General features: G+C 33.3%; 1 protein-coding gene across 3 annotated transcripts in view; it reads right to left on the bottom strand.

The window, feature by feature from the left end:
- The window catches only part of LOC129751445 (uncharacterized), a 561460-nt gene extending 543276 nt beyond the window's left edge, over nucleotides 1-18184 (bottom strand). The window contains exons 1-2 of one of the 3 annotated variants that reach the window (XM_055746966.1): nucleotides 18137-18184; nucleotides 960-2084 (exon numbers count right to left, since the gene is read on the bottom strand). The gene's annotated coding sequence lies outside the window, so the exon portion shown is untranslated. Of the gene's footprint in view, nucleotides 1-959; nucleotides 2146-18136 lie in introns of those variants that run through there. The other 2 variants (XM_055746964.1, XM_055746965.1) reach the window with 2 other exon arrangements.
- Nucleotides 18185-23383: the final 5199 nt, after the last annotated feature.

Here is a 23383-nt window from a genome sequence, read left to right as displayed (position 1 = left end):
ACTTTCTTAAATCAGTGAATTTTAGTTGGTGATAGGGGTATTAAAAAATAGAATTAAATTAGGCCTTTTGCAGCGCAAATGAGAGCTTTTATATTTGAGAAATTTTTAAACTCTTCCGCGATGTTTGCATTATGAGAGTTTTAATTGGAAGATACCAGAAACTATCTTCTACGCAGACAACATGGCTATTTGAAGACCGTATACGTAACTCATCCCAGTTCTTTTTCACGTTTGTTTTATATTCTCTGGGATAGCATTTGAAAAAAAATCGATTCATAGGGGCCCCCCTAGGAGATTGCCCTAAGCCCACCGATGGCTTAACCCGGCCCTGCTTTTTATGTATGCTTTATTCAAGGAAAACTGTTATGAAAATAATTGGCCCCAAACTCCCCTTCCGCCATGAGGAGGTTTTTTCCTATGGCCCTAAATGATATTGTAGTCAAAATACGATTTATTTTTGAAAACTTTGCTAAGTTAATCTTATTGCCATATTCATTCAACATCGAAATTTTATAACAATTTATGTGCAGCTTTTAAACGGTGTATGATTAATTTGAATTTTTAATATTTAATGGCTTGTTAGGCTAACAAATCAAAATTTTCTGAATGTTTCTCATGCCAAACGTTATCAAATGACTTATGTAATAGTGTAGAAAATACAAGACAAATGTTTATAAAAATCAAAACATTGAAGTTTACTGCTGCAAAAATGTAAGAAATTTACATGAAATGTGAAGCTGGACTTGTGAAGCTATTAAATTCAACACCCAAGCCTATGGTTATCAAGGCTCGCGTGGTAACTTTATCATGTACCTCTCCAGCAAAGGATAGTAATTGGTAGCACGCTAGCCTGAGTGCCAATTTTGATACTCGGATAAATTCAGATCTCACCCCTACCCTTTTTTCCCCCTTACTATACACCGACAAATCATACAGAGGTAGATTAAAAATTCCATTACCTCCATCAAAGTTCCGGTGATCCAGTGTTCGCTGTTGCTAACGTCCTTTGTCGATGCTGGTGAACGAATTCCGCCAAGTTCATTTCCACCGTACCGGTACTTCCGGAACGACCTTGCTACGACTACGTGTTACGACGGCTTTCGGAGGATTCCACGCACACACTCACAGCACGTTTTATCCAATTATAGGTAAAAATCCGCACGAATGTATCCGGACCAGAGCCGTGTTTATTCGGTTGGAGGCTCACATTTTTGTTGGGTCCAAAGCTGCAGAACCCGTCAAACACGCAACACAGTCCAACTCGCTAAAGTTGAAAGTAATGTAATTACACCCTTTGCCTCCCGTGTGGGACACTCGAACACAAACATGTAGGGCTGTTCAGAGCACTTGTATCCTTTCAGCTCGCAGCTACAAACATGTAGGTTATGTTTACCGGTTGAAAAACACGGTCCCGCACATTCCGGTCGAATTTGCTTAGATGCGGTTTTCCGGGGCCCCTTCTAACGGAAGGTCTAGAGCACTGAATAAAAAAAATCACCACCGAGTTCGAGAGAGAAAAATCGATCCCTCTGGAGCCAGGAAAAGTGAGCTGGAAAGCGGACGTCGTCGTCGTTTTGCCGGAGTCAAACTTTCACCATAAATAAGACCATAAATCAAAACAAACTTTTATTCGCTCCACTCGGTCCACGTGCACATGAACCTTCAGGATGGATTCCGACGCTGATTCCTGAGACTGGATGTGGAACGCGGAGATGCCATAGGTTTTACTGTTTTTTTTTTCACTTTTTCACTACTCCTTTGCACCGGAAACCACTAAACTGAGAGTTTTTTTTTCTCACACAGCTTCGAGGATCCAAACGGTTAGTTTTTCCTCACAGCAGCAAACCTTGCACTGCTGCTACTGCTGAAAATTAACATTTTGCCTCCTCGCAGTGGGATAGATTTTTACGGCACTCTAACTAATATGTGTTAGTGAGGATGTTAGTAAGGAACCACCGAGAAAACCCTTGGGGTTGTAAAAGTCTATACCGAACTGAGTAGTGCAAAAATGCCAGGCTTCACAACCGATTTTCCACCATTACAGTACAGTAGTTGCTTGTTTTCCCGAAAACGAAGGTGAGATCCTGGAATGGATGAAGTTTTTAGTGCAACATTTCATTTTGCAGCATCCTGTCGGAAGGGCCTGGGAACGAAAATAAAACTCCTAGTTTTGGGTGGATTCCAGCTTGTATATAGGTATGGAAATGCGCAGCACCATTCTTCGACTGGCTGGTGTTGTTCCTCGATTGCTCCCCGCGAAGAAGGTTGTTCGTTGAATATTTTATCAGTTCCATTACTTGGAGCTGGAGCTAGTTGCAGCTTCTCAAGGAAAGCCTCTTGGAAGTCGGAAGGATATTTGGTTTTCCAATGAATAACAGGAAAAATATGAATAGTTCAAGTGTGTCAAAGTTCTTAAAGAAATATTTTTACTGTCCCGAATGTTAAAATGCCTTCTTACCTCAAAATGTTGACTAGAGGTGAAAAGGCTTCTTAAAGCGGGGCAAATTATATGGCAGTTATGTTGCTCAGACACGAGAGGAAATTCTGCAAATAGAGGTGTTCGGTGTCCTTGGTTACTACAGTGAACGAACATGAAAATACAGTGCTTGTTAAAATATGAATGATTAAAAATCATCAAAATTTTCTTCTACAACTTGTTTTATATTGATCAACGGATAAATCAAGCATCAGTTTACTTGTTTTAGATGGATCAATTGACGTTGAGGACGAAAAACATGGAAAAAGGAGTGAAATAAAAAAAGTACCGCTTATGTTTAGCTACAAAAATCTAAATGTTTTCTCAAAATTGGCTATTTAAAAGTGAATAAGGCAGGAACAAAAATCAATTTCTTGTTGTCACCCTCCTCTTTGAAATTTCCAAAAAACCGAAGGGGGGAATAAATAAAGTTTGAAGTATTTTGAATAAATTTCGAAAAAAAATCTTACATCTGTAAGATTACAAGATCAAAAAACAAATTTTGGAAGATGGCAGTAATTTCATGATTTGATTGAATTTTTTCGATATAAATCTGCTTGATTTATAGATTTTGTGTAATGATATAGTATGCAATTTTCTTGCATACGAGCTTTCGTGCATTTTTTTAAAATTTATTTGATTTTTGCATTATTTTTTATTATCCCCCCGCCTCTAGCGAAGTACCAACTCCGAGTGACAAAAGAAGGATCTGAAGGAAATCTGTTCCGACCTATTAATGTTTCTACAAACTTTTTGATCAGATTACTGTATTTTCAAGCGTTTCCTAATATTCTATAATTCTAGTTTTTTCAATGGGGTTTTAAGAGATTTTTCACTAGCACTAAAGAATCGAATATTTCAGCTTTAATTCTTTCACAAACTGCTTAATTTCTTCAATAACATAACGTGAAAAAATAAAAAAACATTCTGGAATAATTTGAATCAGAAAAAAAGGTTTAGATTCAACAGCTTTATTTTTTTTTTCAGTGATTCACACCTTTTCCAGTTTAACCCGTTCGAGACCGATTGCACACCGTGTGTGCAATGGAATTTTTGTGCCTTTGTCTGAACAATCACTCATTGTGAGTTTACTATTGCTCGGAAAAATAATGTTCTTATACCAATGGAATCCGCAAATGTTTGGCAAAATGTATTGAAAAATGGTTTTGATGAAAATCAAACGTCATAAAAGTTATCTAAGAGTAAAGTACTATGAGTTCGAATGTCGTGAAAAGGCCTCCGTCTCGAATGGGTTAAATTGTAGATGGCAGCAAAAACCAAGATGCAGTTAAAACCAAATTAAGCCTCCATTTAGATTTTTCGTGATAACTTGAGCCCATCTTCATCATTTCTGTGTAGTTTTCCTTTACAGTTCTATTGGAATTCACACTGAAGAAAGCTATTTGAATTAGCAAAATATCACCAGAACAAAAATTTACTACCGCCGTCAAAAACGGGTCTTAACTTCGTGTGACAGCAATACAGTGATGCCGCCTACGATGTAAAACTGATAAAAAAGTGTTTGGCTGGTTCTAAAAATTTATGTTTTTGAATACGTAGATTGTTTTTTATACAAATTTACACTAGATTCTATTATTTATCATTTCTCACTGCTGTTTATGACGAAATTGAGCAGTTTGAGAATGAATTATAGCTCAAATGTTTAATTCTTTGGTGCTCTTAAAACCGCATTTAAATCCCATTTAAAACTTTTGGAAACTAGAAAACGCCTAAAAAGTCAGTTATCCATTGAAGTAGTTCGTAGTTACGCTGAATATTATTCACTTTTATCTTGTCAATTTTAGCAATAATTTCGATTTTTGTAGAAAACATAAGAAGAATTATTGAAACCTTTTCCTGCACTTCTATTTTAATTTATTGAATCCCTAATACTTCTTTTAACCTCACAAGCTTGCATTAAAAATGATGCATCCCATTCTTCCTCACACCGTGACTTATAGCTATTGAAACACGTTTTCGAAATGCATTTTTTACCGTTGTCATCATCAATTTCCAAGGAAAGACTTCTTGTTGTTTGGACATGAGACAGTGAGGTAACTTACCCACGTTACCTTTTTTTTTAAACAATAAAAAAACTGCATCTCTTAAAATTAACTACATTACAGAAAAAAAAGTTGTTTAATATTTACGAACAATGTGAGTTCGAGTGAGTTTTCCGAATTTTTCACTTATAATAATTCTTTAACACATTTTCCAATCAATGCATAAATTTCATATTTCTATAAAAACAGAATGTAGTGCTTTGAGCTGAGTTGAGTCCTTTTATCTTTACTCCCTTTAAATTTATTTATTTTTTGGACACCTCTGGGTATGGTAATAGGTATAAATATGAAAACAAACAATTTATGATAATGTTTAATGTTTGAAGATTTGGGCATTGTATTCTTAAAAGTGAACCTTTCTCATGAAAGTATGAAGTTTTTTTGAAATCAAAATTGCTACCTTTCATAATACAGTATTTCTTTTTAAGATTGTTTGAGAATATTTTTAATTTATTTAATTGTTGATTGTCATAAAGTGTTTCATGTTATGAACCTTGTATGTTTATTTAAATGCTTTTTTTAGTAGATTTTGAATTCATAGCTCCAGGCAAAGGACCCTGTAAAATTCAAATTTTTCTAGAAATAATAACAATTACAAAAATGCCCGATAAATAAAAAAAATGGTTTCTAAAACTATTTTCTTACTTATGACCACGAGACAGATTTCAGTAAAAAATATATGTTATTGTAACGAATCAAAACGAATCAGAAAAAAAAATTCAAATCAATCATTTTTCACCGGAAGCCAAAAATATTTTTTTTAAATAGATGTCCCTTAATCGGGATATGAAAGTTGTTTGAATATAAATTTTATGCAGTTGAAATCAGAATTTGCGAGACACTAGAAAACGAATACGAATTAAAATTTCTATAAAAAAAATTATTCTTCAGGCTTAAAAACCTGTGCAAAAAAAGATAACATTAAAAATGAAACCAGATTTAAAAAGAAATTCAATCCGAATTCCCAAATAAATTTCAGATCATAACAGAAATAAAACATGAATTTGGAAAAAAAAAATCATTTAATTCACCCTTTGAAATTTCAACTCTTGATCAGGAACAAAAATATCCATTTGAATTTAAGAGAATTCATTCTAAACACATACCTAGTAGCAAATTGAATTTGATGAGACGATGCTTATCAAATGCTTAAATTTCTGACGTTGATTTTTTTCCAATTTCATTATTTCAGTTATCAAAATAAAAGTGTCTTTGCGGTTCTCAATATTGATTTTATATATTTATAATGAAACATGTTCAATTCATCATTGAATACTTAAATGTACTGAGGAAGTCAAAGTTTGGAATTGATTTCTTGAACAATCATTGGGAAACTGATAAAAAAATACTGAATTTCAAGTACTGAAAAGCTGAATGCTGAAAACATGAAACAAATACTGATTAAGTTTATATTGTGCATTAATATTTAGCTTTTAAAGTGCAACTTCGAGTTACAATTCGAACTTTTCATAGATTAGTTCGAAATAGACAATCAGAATCGATAAAAAAATTAAAATCATAAAAATGAAAGTAAAATTTTATATTTTAATATGTATGTTGTGGCTGTCAATTTAAAATGTGGGTCAAGGACAATACAAACAATGAATTTCTTTTTTAAAATTTATTTTGAATGGCTTTCAAGAAAATAATGTTTTCAGAACACAAAAATTCGGAATTGAGAAACAATGACAAACTTGCGTGTATAAAAAATTCAAAAATTTTAATAGCGGGACTTTCCAATTGAGAAAAGTTGTTTGAAAATTAAAAAAACATATCGTAAATGGAAAAGGTTAGTTTTAAAAAGGAAATTTTTTCAATAATAACGTTTTACCATTTTTGAAACTTAAATATTGAATTAGCACCACTTTCTGCGCCTTTGTTTGAATGAATGTGATTTGAAAGATTTAAGCTTCCTATACTCGAAGATTTTGTTAAATTTTGTTTTTCAAATCCAGTTTAGGTGATACATAAAAATTATTCAGATCTGAATGAAATCAATCATTGATAACTGATAAACCAACAGAACAACATGAAGGACAAAAATGGATTTGAATTTGTTTGGTTTTCTCCATTCAATCAAACAATAATATTTTGCCAAACTTCATATGGAAAATTGTTTAAAAAAGACAAATTCTACCTCTGACATAACTGAGTTTCTTAAGTTTATTTTAATTTAATTAATTTGTTGAAGACTGAAAATCGATTTGACTCATGTTTAAATAATATCCAAAATTCAATTTGGTTCAAAATTACTTAGAAAAGTCGTAAATATTTTCTTTTACCAAGTATGTAGAAGAATACAAAAAGAATACTTTTTTTCTTTTTTCTCGGAAGTCGAAATTTCTAGCGGGCTTCTAGAAGTTTTATCATTGTTCACAATATTTATTTAGGATTTTTGTAAAGTCAAACAGTTTTGTCAGAAAAGCAATTGGCGCTGAGGACAAAAATGTAAAAAAGGGGACGAAATAAGAATAGTACCACTTGAGTTTTTCAACATTATTTAAAAAAAAATACTGTGTAAAAGTGACTAATAATTCTTGTATTATTTGTATAAAAAATTGCATTTTGAGTAATTTTCCAGAATACCAAAGGTTTTCAAAGGTATTAAAAGTGGGTTTTAAGAAATCTTCCTCTAGCGTTGAGGAATTAGAAATTTGAGCTATAAAGCTTTATCAAACTGCTTGATTTCTTCATTAACATTCATAAGTATGATGCAAAATGATAAAACATAGATTTGAGGCTGGATTGGTATCTAAAAAACAAATTGGAATTCAAAAATACTAATGTTTTAAAATAGTCAAACACTATTTCTCTAGTTTAAAGTCAAAGATGGCAGCATTATCTTGCAATTTAACTGAATTGATGCCCATTTTTGAATAAATGGGACGAATTAAGGTGTGCTGGATGATTTTTGGCAAGAAATTAGTACTTGGTGCTGTGAGAATGCCTAGGAAAAACTAAGATCACTAAATGAAAAAAAAAAAAAAAGTATTGCATCAAGGTCACTAAAAAGTGAATTTCTAGGACCGATAATCAGATTATTATTGTGCTTTTCGATGGAGCTTGATGGACTAGACGGCTAGCAGTATTATTGGTATGATTCAAGGCCGGATTGAGGGGGGGGGGGCAAAAGGGGCAATTGCCCCGGGCCCCCCGGCTCAGGGGGGCCCCCCGAGGGAAAAAATGTTTTAACATTCCTTTAATCATACTTCTTCAATTTCTACAAATCTATGAAAAAAAAACTAGAAAATCGGAATGACAATTTCAAATATAACAACTAAAGGGGCCCCCGGGAAATAATATCTAGAATAGTTTTTCTATTGCATAAGTTAGCAGCGAAGAAGTTCTCCTGCATTTTCCGAGCTAAGAATATTAAAATCTCGGTATTGGATTTTAAAAATTTCAACTCAAAATCTGGACAAAAATAAAATGAACCGAATTCGCATCAAAAATTAAGAAGAATATGAGGCAAAACATCTCAAATTTTTAATTTTTTTTATCGAAACATGTCAGTCGGGATATACTGTACAGAACAGAAAAAATTAAGAAAAACATCTCCTCATTTTCATTGCATACAAACGTCTTGCACAATGATAATGTTTATTATTATTTTAACTTTCCAAGTAATGCTTACTGCACTAAACTAGCAGCTGATTTCGCCAAAACTGGTTCACTGTGATAAGAGAGAACAGAGAAACTTTATGATAAGCATTTCAGAATCTTACCCGCGCAGTATCCGGGTGAATACCGGGTATTATTATTATAACTTTTCACTTTTCGATCATTATTATTGAAATCTCCATTAATTTATAAATTCTCAACCCTTTTCACTCCCAATTTTTGAAAGTAAAATCTTTAGAAAAAATTTTGATTGTCTAAATTGGACCAATCAACAGTACAGAGTTTCTTTATTGAATTTCCATTTCAATTTCGGTCTTAGACTTGAAATTCGTCGTGAAACATTTTCAACTGATTTAAGCAAAATTTTATTATCTACTGAAGTCAATACCCTGAAGTCAGCACATCAATTTCCAAATGATCATTCTCGAATTATTATAAAAATGATCTCATAGTTAAGTTGCAAATATCATTGAGTGATTCTCTTAACATGAATATTTCAATTTTTTTTTACTTTTTTCAGATTCAATTTATTGAGATTTTCAAGTTTTGTGTTGTTTCTTCAGTTACTGAGGTTCAGTTTCATGGTTTTTCTGAATTTTTAGAACTCAGGATCTTTTTTAAGGTACTAAACTCATTTGGATTTCTTATCTGATTTTTTTTAATGATAGCTGATTCTGTGTTTTAAACATTTAATCTTTAATCTGAATTTTTTTTTCAAACGATTATTTTTGCACTTATACCTCCTTGGCTTTGAGAATCAAATGAAACTTTTATCACACTTCGAATAACAGTTTGGTAACAATTTTTTAACTGATGAGAATCATATTCATAAACATTTCTTGAAAACATTTTTTTGTATTCCAAAGATATAAAATTGAAATTCACATTTGGTGCAATTTCTGCTTTGGCTCTGAATGTAACGTTAAATCTTTTTTTTTATTTAATTCATACGTTGTTTATCAAGACTCGATTTGAAGCTACGATTTAGATTTGAGACACTGAATTTTGGTTCTGAATATAATCTGATTAAAAGTTTTGAATTCTTAAACTCTTATGTCTTTATCTCTAAGGAACTTTAATTAAATTATTTTGTTGATTTTTTTTAAATTTTGTATTCAATGTTTCAAATCTTCATGATACTTCCCAATTGTCATGAGGTAAATGTTTCTCGATGAATCACAAACCAGATGATCAATGATGAAATCAAAATCATTTAAAATACCTGTTCGGTAATTTGTCTAAATCATAGAATTTTAGTTGGTAATAAGGATATTAAAAAAAAAGAGAATTAAAATCAGCATTTTGCACCTCAAATCAAAGCTTTCATTGTTTAAAAATTCCTTAACTCTTCCGCAATGTTTGCACCTGATTAATTAACAACTTTTATTTCAAGTTACCAGAAACCATTTTCTGTGCAGACAACATGGCAATTTGAAGTATGTAAACTGAGCATATATCCAGTTCTTTTACACGTTTAAAATGTTTTGTATTCTCTTGGATAGCATTTGAAAAAAAAATCGAATCATAGGGGCCCCCCGAGAAAAATTGCCCCGGGCCCCCCGATGGCTTAATCCGGCCCTGGTATGATTTGATATTGAATCAGAAGTTGAGATGTGCAGGAATTTTTGCGGTTGTACATTCTTGTGCTGGTGATTCTTTTGCAAATCCGGAAAAGCTTTCTGCAGCGTGAACTACCACAAAACTGTGATGGGAAAATACCTCGATGTGATGAATATGGGCGTAAATAAACCTGGAAAATCAAAATTGAGCCTTAATTTGGTTTTAACTGCAAGATAGTGCTGCCATCTACGACTTGAAACTCGAAAAAGTGTGGTTTACTGAACAAAATCCAAGTTTTTGATTTCCAACCTATTTTTTTCTGACTCAAAATTAATCCCAAATGTTTTTTTCATCATTTCACGTCATTTTAATGAAGGAAGTAAGTAGTTTGATGAATAATTACAGCTCAAATATCAAATCCCTTAACGCTAGAGGAGCATCTCTTAAAACCCCCTTTTAAAACCTTTGAAAACTTTGGAATTCTGGAAAACTTCTTAAATTGCAGTTATCTATTCAAATAATTCGTAGAAGCATTATTATTCACTTTTACACAGCAAATTTTTAAAATTAATCTTTTTTTTTTTGTTGAAAATCTCAAGTGGTGCTATTCATATTTCGCACCCTTTTTTTTACATTTTTGGTCCTCAACGCCAATTGTGACGTCAAAAAAAAGTAAACTTATGCTTGATTTATCCGTTAAACAATTCAGAACAAACTGTGGAAGAAAATTTTCGTAATTTCCAATCATTCATATTTTAACAACCAAAACACATAGTGGTGCTATTCTTATTTCGCTCACTGTATTAGCAAAACTCTATTCTACAAAATTGAACACAACACATTAGATCACTCAACGACACCAAATTTATAGAATTCGGTCAAGTTGGTTCAGAGATATAGAATGCCTAATTTCAGTGTTTTGAAAAAATAAAACGGAAATTGCTTTTAATATAATTAGATTTGAGGCAAGTCACCTAATATATTTATCTAAAAGGATCGTTTTCATAATTCGGCGATGAAAGATTTAATCATAATAATGATCAATAAAAACTGTCAACAGCGATTGATTACACTAGTTTACAAAATTTTAATAAAATCGTGAACTTGATTAACTGACCAACAGTTTTAATGTGAAATCGGGCGCTGAATCCGAAAATGAAATTCAAAAAAATCTCAGTGGAACCGTTTTTGAGTTTTGCTCCAAATATGAAATTTCGAAAAAATTAAAAAAGTTCATGTACTTAGATTAAAATATCTCGGACGGCATAACAGTAATTTGAAATCCCTCTTTTGCATATTAAAGGTAAATAAGTTTTCTATCGATCATCTGAACACTGTTTTTGCGTTTGACCAACAGTATTGCTGATATTAGTGACTTTATGAGAAAAAAAATTAAAAAAAAACGCATTTTTTTAGAGAAAATTTTGATTCAACGAAAGTTTTAGACTCGATGGTAGCATTTAAAAAATCTGATTTTCTTCTGCACTTGAATGTCAATTTAAAACAAAGATTTCAAGTGGTTATTTATCAAAACCATAAAAACCGCAATAACTTTTCTGTTTCAAATCCAATCGAGTTACAGTTTTCGGGTGAAATATTTGTCTCAACTTAGGCTTTAAGAAAATCAACCAAAAAAAACAATCAGCTAGTGATGAAAAAAGTTATTGACGAAAAACCAGTATTTTTCGTTCCTTCCGGGCAAAATATCTCAAAATTTTATTCACGTTTGTAACTTAAGCAACTCCTCCCTATGGTCAGATCTTCCAGAAACTTGGAATGTGACCTTCTGGTAAGCTAATGAATAATTTTGACTTGGAGCGAGTGAGATTTATCATGTTTCATTCTTCCTATACTATGATAAGGGTACTGCTGTTCGTTAAATTATTAAAAACTCCAAAAATTTCAGTTATGGTAAAGTAGCCATAACTTCTTCAATTTTCAACCGATTTTGATAAATAACCACTTGAAATCTTTGTTTTGAATTGATATTCAAGCGCAAAAGAAAATCAGATTTTTTAAATGCTACTATCGAGTCTAAAACTTTCGTTGAAACAAAATTTTTACTAAAAAAATGCGTTTTTTAATTTTTTTTCTCATAAAGTCACTAATATCAGCAATACTGTTGGTCAAACGCAAAAACAGTGTTCAGATGATCGATAGAAAACTTATTCACCTTCAATATGCAAAAGAGGGATTTCGAATTACTGTTATGCCGTCCGAGATATTTCAATCTAAGTACATGAACTTTTTTAATTTTTTCGAAATTTCATATTTGGAGCATAACTCAAAAACGGTTCTACTGAGATTTTTTTGAATTTCATTTTCGGATTCAGCGCCCGATTTCACATTGGAAATGACCTTCAGTTCACTGAGTTCAAAAATGCTGTAAACTAGTGTTATTGGAGTACTGGCCTTACCGAACGAAGATATATAGATGAATTAATTTTCAGGCGTTATTTCGCTCATCTTATGAGTCCTATCTTTCAGAAGGCAAAAAATATATATGAAGCATAGTAATAATCGCTATTTTTCGTTTGCACGGAACTCTTCAAATACGGTGATTCAGATATGACGCCGAATCTCAGGATGAAGAACCACCGTGAAGTGTGGATTTGGAAACAATGGATAAAAACAAAAGACCGTTTTTATCGCATTTTTGAACGTTTTTTTGCTGATAGAGATGAAAAGCTGATAATGATGGTGATTGATTTTTTTAAAAGAACATGTATGAAATGAATTATGCCTTAAACCTCAGGTTTAATGATCATAATTCAAAGATAAATCAATTATTTATGACAACTCTGGCCACGAAATTGATTGAATTCGGATTATCTGGTAATGAAACCACTTAAATGTAACTAGACATTCCAAATTCTTAAATTTTATAACAAAGAATTTTTTGAAAAGTGTCATTCTAGTTCTAAACAAACGAATTACTGCTCTTTTTTGAGCACATCACTATTGCACAGTAGGTAGGAATCCAATGAATCATACATTCTGTCCGCATGAATGCACGAAGGCTCACTCGCTGCATCCCTCACAAACCCAACACCAGACCAGACCGATAGATGGCGCCAACTAATGGTGGAAAACACACTTCCGTTGGTAGTTTTTATTTCCTTTTTTTTTTGCTTGGTTCTCCATCACTACGCTTCTCCCGCGTTCGAAAACCTTTTTCCGGAACATTTATCACGTCACGTCGTCGTTGTGAGGGGGCAGGTTGGTTTTCGGTTTGAAGTCCTTCTCACTTACACGCACTCGAGAAGCTGTGACAGCCGGAGCTTGGATTTTTTTTCCCTGCATGAATTCGATGCAACTTCCAACTTTCGCGAACACAAACGGTAATGAGGGCCAATATTTTTTACTACACTCATCCTTACATTTCCTTTATTTCGATTCTCTTTTTTCAGTCGCGTTCGTCCAGAAGGTGCCACCCTTGTTGATGGTGTGGTGGAAAAACAATTTTTCTTCTTGCCACCCACCAAATCAAACGCACATGGTGGCACAAAATGGGGTTTTCCACATCAGCATTTTTCAGCGACATACATATGTCGCTATCCATATCGTGGCGTGGCACCGATTCACCGTTGGAATTTCGCGGCAGATTTTTTCAGGTCTTTTTGCCGGAATTATGTTTTTATCTTCTTAAAGGTTCGCCATTCAACATAGTTTCGATGGGATTTGATTCTTGAGGGACACGAACTTGCCTAATACTGTTGCCATTTGAATATTTTTTTAGATATGAATGTCTTTCAAAATAAATAGTCTTTAGATTCATTAATGACTTCATCGTGATTTAAAAACAACAATCCTTCGCGAAGAAATGAAAATAAAATCATGAATGAAATTCAATCTTCAAGAGTTTTTTGAACTTAAGGGCTTTTTTTTACAATTCGTTCATTTGAAACGGCTCAGACAAATTAGTTTAACGGAGTCGGGAGACCATTATTTCTACGATAGACAAAAAAGAAATAACTTAAGGGCTTCATGAAGAACTCATTCAAGACAGCCAATTTTTAATACGGAAAGTAGGTAAAAAATGCCATGTTTTTACCCTTCGCCTTACCGTCCTACTTTTTATCTGAAATTTTCTAATATTTCACCCTATGTTTCATTTCATTCTACTTAGAAACAATTTGAGTGTTTGTTTATTAGTGACGAAATTGCTAAAACTTTTTGTTCAACATTTTCATTTAAAACTACTTAAGCTTATCAACTTATTTAAGTATCAATTTAGCTTTCTCCCACACAATAAATAAATCATGACCAACTTCTGCTTTTAATAAAATGAAGTCGAAAAAATAGTAATTGGAATGAATAAGACAAGACAATTATTCGAGTGAAGGGGATAAAAAGGCATAATGGCCACCTTGAGAAGGACGCTAATTTAACCATATGCTGATCAACAAGAAAGTGACACTACTGTAATCAATCAGAGTGATCTATCTTGAGAAGCAACAGTAAACAGGGGACAAACCACAAAAGTTCTAACAACTGGTCGCAGTGGTAGGGACCCAACAAAAAAAACATAGAAAACAGCACATAGACATAGAAACATAGAAATATGTGGGTTACTTCATTGTTTCGTGGTCATACTCTAAAAAAGCCTTTTTCCTAACAGGCTTAAATTGAACAGTAGATAAAAACGTTTAAAAATGCATTTGAATTTTTTTTCTAAATGCTGAAAATCAGTTAATGTATGGGCATAATGAGAAACCCCACTGGGGCAGTATAAACACCATTAATCGGGACACGCTGATCATTTTCTGCAATAGAATCTAGCAGCGAATTCAACTCGATAATGTCAACTGATTTACCAACCCCATATTTGACTAAGATATTTCCAGTTTTTCAACTCATTATCTTGGATACTGAACGCACCACAGACATCAGACTTTGAAAAATTGAAATATTTATATGATGAAGAAAAAAATTCAAATCACATATATTTCTATTGAATACATTTTTTTCTTAAATTTAAAGTACACCATCTGAAAGCTTATTTTAAAAGCTATCATTTAAACCATTCAAAATTTTTACACACTAAGTTGATATATGATAAAAATGGGTAAATAATTATTTTTTTCAAAAGTCAAAACTTTAAAGCCTTACCAACACAAATCCCCGCATTTCTCCATACTCTTTTCACTATCAAGATCTAGTTTAAGTTCCCTAAAATACAATGAAAGATTCCAGGCACCTTAAAGCACCGTTTTTTTTTTGAGTTATAGCCAAAAAAAAGCTGAAAATATCATGCAAATGGGTACTTTTTACCCATTAATGAGTATAATTTCAACAAAGTTGAGGTTGGTTTGTCGAAAAAAAATGTAACTCATGATTGATCATTCGTTTCACACATTTTTTTCTAAAGTTTCATGAAATGTAGTATTGAAATTTATCATTTATTGATCAATTAGTCCAAATCCCGGTTTTCAAAAGAAATAAAAAATAAAAAATAGGGTCAAAAATAACACCAATTATCCTATTTTAAAAGTTGTTTATAAAATTGTTTTGTATGAATTTATTTTAAGTTAGTTAAATGAGTAATTTTCATACAAAATTTTCAAAAATTACAAAATAGCCCCAAACACCTAATATAACTTTTCGCCGCCTCCTTGTATGGAACTGCCCCATATTGCATTTGAAGTGACAATTTTCGTATGCAGCTTATGTTGAAGTCAGAATGACACCCAATGTAGCTTAATCAAAATTTAATGGCAATATTAAACCGCTATAAAAAATAGCGAACAAATTAGCGATTGGCGGAATAGCGCTTGTGTGCCGAACGCTGGGAAATTGTAATTAAAGGATTTGGATTTCATTAGCCGTTAAAAAAAAATCGAGGTAAACGTGGAATTGGGTTTGGCCTGTATGACCAATATTGACGACTAATTACTTAAATTAAGTTTGCATGAAAAGAATTTCTAAAAGAAAATTTTCAACCAATCTAATAGTCTCTTAAAATTTCTCAAGATGGAAGAATATTCATTTTTTGATAAAGCAATTATTTATTTTACTTACAAAGTTATAAAGTAATTATACAACCTCAAAGAACTTTAGACGTTGTCAAAGTTTTACCTGACAGGTAATTTAAATGGATATGAACTGATATTTCAAAACATTTTATCGCAACCTTCAGATTCATTTTGTGAGTTGCGTTTTTTCTAACAAAGTCGCTATTTGAGATTAATAATAAGGCTACATTAAAAACGAAAATGAGAAAGCTTTCTCAATGAAACTCAATATAAATGGTTTTGTTGGAAAATGAACTTTGTTTTAAAATTTTTTACAAAATGGGCATAATGGTCACCTAAGAAAACAGTTATAATTTGTGAGTAACTTCATTGTTTCGTGTTCAGATACCAAAAAAGTCTATTTCCTTACCGGCTAAAACTTGAAAAAGTAGATAAAAAGTGAATAAAAGATTCAAAAAACACGATTTCAAAATTGAATAATTAAATTTGATTTTTATCACTTACTGGGTGCCATCTTGCACTGCATGTTGGGTAGGATGGCATTTACCCAACATGCAGTGCAGGAGGCGGCCATTTGAAAGGATATGAAAAAAAAAAAATCAAATTAAATTATTCAATTTTGAAATTGTCATTACTTTGGATGGACACATTTTAGAGGTTGACGATCTTCAGCAAAGTTGTTCTCTCAATCTTCAGCTGCAGCAATGCAGTGTAACATAGAGGTTGTAAGATTTTTGAACAAGAAATTTACTTTTTCCATACGAATTCCCATGCAAACTTTGATTCTTTTCGCTATGACCTATTGCCAATCTTAGTGCCACTAAAAATTGCACAATTGTTATTGGGCTCAAAAGGAAACTTAAACTGTTTGGTACCTTTTTGACCCGGTTCTGACTAGTCTATTAGAGGTCCTGTTAATATAAATGTGTATTATTCACCAGCTAATAAATAAAACTGAGTGATAAGAGAAACTTAATTTATTCCACAAATTAAAAAAAAATACAGATTTCTCGTTCATTGAGCTGTTTTTTGAAAAACATATTCCAAGACGCCAAATTAATCTGTGAAGTCTTTTTCGGTTTGTCAGAAAGCACCTTCTTGCATTCAAGCCAAGTTGACAAATTTTCTTATTTGTTCTAAATTGTTGATGCATCACATTAAATTGAACTTTCAGCTGCAAAAAAGTTTATTTCGCGAAAGCGCTGAGGTGGTCTTGATGTCAGGATGTCGCGAGACTTGTTCAAATTAAATTCAATTTAATTTGTAGATTTTTTTTTTACTGTTTTATTTTTCTATTCATGAAATGGGTAAAATTTATGATTAAATTTCACCACTTTTATACTACTAGCGTTGAAAACAATTTAAAAATAATGCAATCTTTTAGCACTGTCTTAACTTTTTAACATTTTGTGAGGTATTGAATGCTTGTTGTTTACCGACGGACCTTACGTGGATTTTGATAAATTTCGTTACAACAGCCACATAGCTTTGAATTTGCTTAATAAATTTCGTACCTGAAAATTATCATATTTACAAAGATGATGGATACTTATAGAGAAGCATTGAAATCAAGCAAAGAAGAACATTAGTCGTAAATAACATGCATTTGCATTTTCTACTAGTTATGATTAGCCAATGAGTTCAAAGTTCTGCTACCAATGATCAACTGTCATGTCAATGTGCTAAGAATATTACACTTATTTGAATTTTTACGTATAATGCTGTCTCAAACGGGGCTGAACCATATTTGAGAGTTTAAACAAATATGTATCACGTTTTCAATGAATATTATAACTATTTGAGATATTCTCAAAAAGCATGTTTTCAAATATCAACTCATATTAAATTGAATAAACTTTTATTAAATTGATTTATTCTAATCTTTTATAGCACGATAGTTACAGTTCATGGAGTTACATGGGGAATCTTTATCATAAGTGTCTATATCAAGGGATTTTTTATAATCTTACAACGTCCATACGCAACGAACTACAAAATCGCAATTCGTCAAACTGACCTACGAGCCATCACAGAAGAGATTTGAGATTATCCAATTTAGTATCCATATTTTATGATTTTATCATTTCCGCTTTCCAGATTTTTTTGTTCTCCTCATTACGTTCCCAAACATCCCAACGTACGACGCACCGAATGTTGTAGCGAATTTTCGTTTCCACTCGAATCGATTAGGAAACCCACCTTACATTGAAATTCAATTCACAGGCACATCACTGCAAATAGGCTTTTCAAGACAGCACTTTTCCCATCCAAATCATCCCCCCACTCCACTCCTGACCCAATCATCACACAACACGTGGATTCCCACACCACCACCCAAAACAGCCAGTCCGCAGAATGGTGCCAAGTTTCGAGCGACACAGAAAGTTACTGGAGGAAATATCCAGTAGCAATAAAAAAAAAAGAAAACAATTCACACCAACCACCGACGCAGCCGAGGAACAAATCCGTCCGTTAATGTTGAAATCTCCCGCCGAACTGTTTAGACCTACCCCACAACAGCCAGCAGATGGCAAACACACGGTGTGAATCCTCTGTTTCAACCATTTCCGCATCCTTTGAGGAGTAAAATTTGGACCCGAAGCCACTGGAAACAAATCTTCGGAAAAACCATATGGTGGGATGGTGAGTTTGCGCAATAACTCCACCGACAAATTGGCAACACTTCCACCTCGTGGTGACAACGAAATGAAAGGAAAACAAACACAACAGGGAAGGATTACGATTACGGAAGCACATGCTACCCGATCCCACACCAGGATGCGGCTGATGCTGCCTGCCGGAAACAATTTTCGGTCGTCAGGATTTGTTTGTTTTTGCAGCTGTTCCCTTTTCGCGATGTTCCGATGAGCATCCGTTGCGAAAAGTCAAGACACTCCAAGTTGGTGCAGCACTGACGTGTGGCTGTGGGAAACTGTGGCGGTGAGACATTAAGAAACGTTTTGATTCTTTAACGATTCACTTGATAATTCTTTTGGGTGTTAGAAAAAAAAAACTGACATTCAATCTAAATATTTAATAAAGGGTGTCTATGATGAAATGGTCACATACAAAATTGATTCGCAAAATTCGAGTTTTCATCCGATTACCATCCAATTTTCAGGAATTGAAAAATTACTATTCAATTTCATTTTTCCATTCTACTCGTACTTTATTTACAGTCCATACGCAAATGCCCGCACCTTCGCCTTAACCCCGGCCATGAGATTCTGCACAACCTGTGAATCAACCGTGTTTTGCATGTAGGGGTAAACTGTACAAGACGCACCCGCGGGGTAAGATGACCCATGCCAATCTTTTCCAAAAATACATTAAACTATGGCTTCTTACGATGTTTTTCTAGATTTTTATTCTAGCAAACAAGGTTTTTCATCATTTATTACATGAAAGGTTCATAAAAACTAATTAAGTTCTTAGAAACAGAAAGATTATTGGAATCAAAATGAACCTTGTTATTTTTCATGAGTAACATAGGGGAGATAAGGGCAAAACGAGCAACCAGGGCATAATAAGCACTCCTTTTATTGTACGTATTTTTTTAAACAAATTTTCAGGGGATTTGTTTCGTACTACCTATAGTATTAAATTTTCACCAAAAAAGAAACATCCTTTTCATCTTTACAGAAATATTAAATAATTACCAGCTAGGTTCTCAAGTGATGAAAATATTAAAATTTTTGAGCACCACCAAATAAGCTTTTATGATCTTTAAATCATCTTGATCTGAAATGTACGCACTGCAACATGGTTTGCACATTGTTTCTCAATTTTCACCATCATAAAATTATTGATTTTTCACTTTAATCAGTTTTAAAACGCGTTTTTACTTTTATTTGTTAACCTGGGACGAACAGAGCACTATCAATCAGGGCAAGATGAGCATTTTCTGCCGTATAATCAAGCAGCGAATTTCACTAGATGAAGTCAACTGAATAATAGAGCTACAGCTTGACTTGTTTCATCTGACGATTTGGCCTATTGGTAAGGTGTCGGAGAGGTTATCAGTAGGCTCGAGTTCGATTCCTGTTCGAGGGGATTTTTTTTACATACCATTCATGATTGATTTTTTTGATTGTTACATTATACGGCTAGTAGCATCATCCATCAAACAAAACACCAGTAACATAATGTATGATAATGTGTTAATTGTTTGAATTCTACAAACAGACCTAGATCATTTTGCTATTGCTTTGATTGATGAATCTACGCCTCACCGTTTAGTGCAAATTGCATCGATCATGAGTGATAAATGAAAAAAAAGTCACCTTGACCAGGAATCGAACTCGAGTCTACTGATTACCTCTCCGACACCTTACCAACGACATCTCAATTATTCAGTTGACTTCATCGAGTCGAGTTCGTTGCTAGATTCCCCGGCAGAAAACGCTCATCTTGCCTTGATTAATGATGCTTATACTTCCCCAGGGGGGTTCTCATTATGCTCCTGCAGTGACTGATTTTCAGCTTTCAGCAAAAAATTACAAATGCATTTTAAACGTTTTTATCTTCTTTTTCAAGTTTCATCCAATTAGGCAATAGACTATTTGAGTGCCTGAACACGAAACAATGATGTTATTCACATATTATAGCTGTTCTCTATGGTTGAATAAGTTATAATATTTTAATGGCATTTCGGCGAGATGAACTCTAGAAGAATGAAATCGAAAGATAGGAAATGATAGGTGGCTCGATAATGGCTCGATTAGGTGTGTTGGTACACATCTAATCCATCGGGTTGATTCTGTATGCGAGCTGCGATTGCTTCGCCTCCCATACAGAATTTACCGTTGCCGAGCAAAGATTCAACCGATTAGTTTAAGCTTTCTCCCACATGCCCTAGACTTACGTTTTCAAAACCAACTTTCAATATTTCTTCTCCAAAGCGCCCTAGCTTTAACTATCCACCTATCATTTCCTATCTTTTCGATTTCATTCTTCTAGAGTTCATCTCGCCAAAATGCCATTAAAATCTTATAACATAGTTATGACGGCGATAAAAATCTGAAAACATATGGTTGAGTAAGCGATTTCTTGGGCGAAACTAGCAGTTACCTCGAATCGAGAAAAACGCGTTTGAAATTTTGGAACATCTAATAAAATCCTATTTAAAAAAATCGACCACTTTTTGTTCAACAAAATTTAAAAAAAAAAAAGTGCATTATATTCACTCATTGTTCGTTGGTTACCAAGAACTTTAACTTTTTTCACTTAATTTCAGATATTTTCGAGTTTCGCCGTTTTTTGTTTTCGATTCAGGTGACGCCTGCAAGTTTCGCCCAGTTGATCGGCTGTTTTGGTTTTGGTTTTGAAGTTAAGCCCTTTGGTCCTACACGCAAAAACTAATTAGGCCGTTTTGTCACACACGGTCAACTCAGTTACGCCTATTGGCCCTACACGATTGGAAAAATTAACCCCATTTTGAATAGGCGTAACTTCACGTTCCAACGAAAATGCATCAACATGAATTTTCGCCCAATTGAATTTTATCAATTTTTTGAAAGATAAAAGCGTTTTAAAAATGAAAACGCATTTATTAGGTAAAGTGCAACCGCGTACATCCGGAATGACCGTTAACTCGATTTGTTTACATTTGACAGTTTCGCCCTTTTGAAATGTTACGTTAGATTTGTATAGTTGTCATCATCATCGTTGATCATTGGTGTCGTGACCGCGTCTTGTAACATTGCTGTATATATAAATAACAATTAAAATGGCCTGGGCCATAATGACGACTGATTCGTTGAAAAGTCCTGTTCTATGCACCATTTTTAATTTTTTTTGTGAGCATAACTTAAACACATCCTTTAAAAATCTTTCATACATTCATTAAAGTTTCGTTAACCCCAGCTTTTTCGTACACATAACTTTTTTGTGAAGGATGTTTTCTTAATCAATTTTAAAAAGTGTGAATAAAGCCATAAAATAGAATCGAGTTTCTTTAAATTTTCAATGATATGAGTGTGATAAAGCAGCAAAATCAATGAAATGAGTTGAAAATTTTGATATTTTTTGACGAAATTAGATAATCAAAGCTTTGAACATACCTTGAATTTATGACCGGGAAAATCGGGAAAAACCGGGAATTTCCAAATGAAAAAGTTGTGGCCATCCTGTAAAACAGTTTAATCTTTTTCTAACCGTTTTAAATAACACTGGTGGCTCCAGAGATAAAATATGTATTCCTTGTGATATTTTTAAAGGCGCGTGATTCGCGCGGAGTAATAAATCTTTTGAATAACTTAGGTTTAGAAACAAAAAAAAGTCCATTTAAAAACCTTCGCTTGAATGATGGTTACGCAGGTAATCCAATTTTGCTCCACTAACTATGATTGTGCCATGCAAAAAACACACAGTAGCAGTAAAAATATGGAGTAACTAAGATAGGCTGAAAAAAAAATCAAAATGGGAATAAAAACAATATATTGAAAACTTTCCCCACGTAACATGAATATGCCTTTCCGAAAGGCTCATAAATAGATCTAAACAGCATAAAAAGCTCTGCTCATATGCTAAGATTCAGACATAAACATTAATTAACTCATTCTAGGGGAAAAGAAGGCTCTATGCGTCTTCTAAACAAAAAATGATTTAATCAAATATGATATCGAATATGTATGTATGTATGTATGTATGTATGTTTGACCCACCAGTGGCTGGTGGGTCTTTCGACCCGAGTCGGTACGGGAAGTCTCGATCGCACATTCAAATATTGTTCATACTTAACTCATCAACAATATTTGCAGCACAACCAAGGGGTCCGTTACCACTGGCTTGGGATAGGTTTGACTCATCTCGCTCCCTTCAAACTGTTCGAAACAAATAAAGAATTCTGAAAAGATACCTAAGTAGTCTATTCATGATTCCAAATTTGCCGAGATACTCCGGCTGGCTTAAACCCACAATCCATTGTATATCAGTTTTCCGCTCGTTTGATGCCCTTTCCTACCCCCTCTAATCCCCAAGAATAGAGTTAAGCTATTTTGAATATAAAATGAATAAAAAGTTACACATTTGTACATACTTTTCCATCTTACCTTTCAACCAACTACACTTTGCTTACCTCGTTGTTCTCACCCCCAACTCTGACTTGATAACAATTAACTTTATGATCCCATATCCTTAACCTGAACTTTAGTTTGTAACTGACAAGCTCACGTACTCCTTACTATAAACAATAAATTTTGAACATATTACGATTTTGATTACCAAAAAATAACGGAAGCTAAAAAAATGATACGATTAAAAAAAAGAATTAGAAGCTTTCAACAATTAATGATTTACCAATTTTCTGTAACCTGGAGAAGAGAGAAAAAACAATTATGTATAGATAAAATAAATGATGCAAAGCAAAAAAACCGATACATAGAAAAAAATAAATAATGCATAGAAAATCACAGATTTAAGATTGTGAGGCAAGAATATTGACGAAAAAAAATAAATAAATGGTCAATAAGAGGAGAGAAAAAAAAGAAAAAAAAATGCCATGAACATTTTAACTTACCCATTACTTTGCTTTTTAAATAACCTGCACATAATTTCCTTCATAGTATAACTGTGTTTAGTAATGATTTAGTAGGGGAGAGTGGGGTATCGTGGGCCATGGGGAAACGTGGGCCACTTTTAATATCTCAAATGTGTGTTGAGATCAAAATCTCAAACCAACTGTCATC

The sequence above is a fragment of the Uranotaenia lowii genome, chromosome 3, assembly GCF_029784155.1.
Source record: "Uranotaenia lowii strain MFRU-FL chromosome 3, ASM2978415v1, whole genome shotgun sequence".
Taxonomy (NCBI): domain Eukaryota; kingdom Metazoa; phylum Arthropoda; class Insecta; order Diptera; family Culicidae; genus Uranotaenia; species Uranotaenia lowii.
The sequence above is the reverse complement of the archived record's forward strand: the minus strand, read 5'-3'. Positions and strand labels throughout refer to the sequence as shown.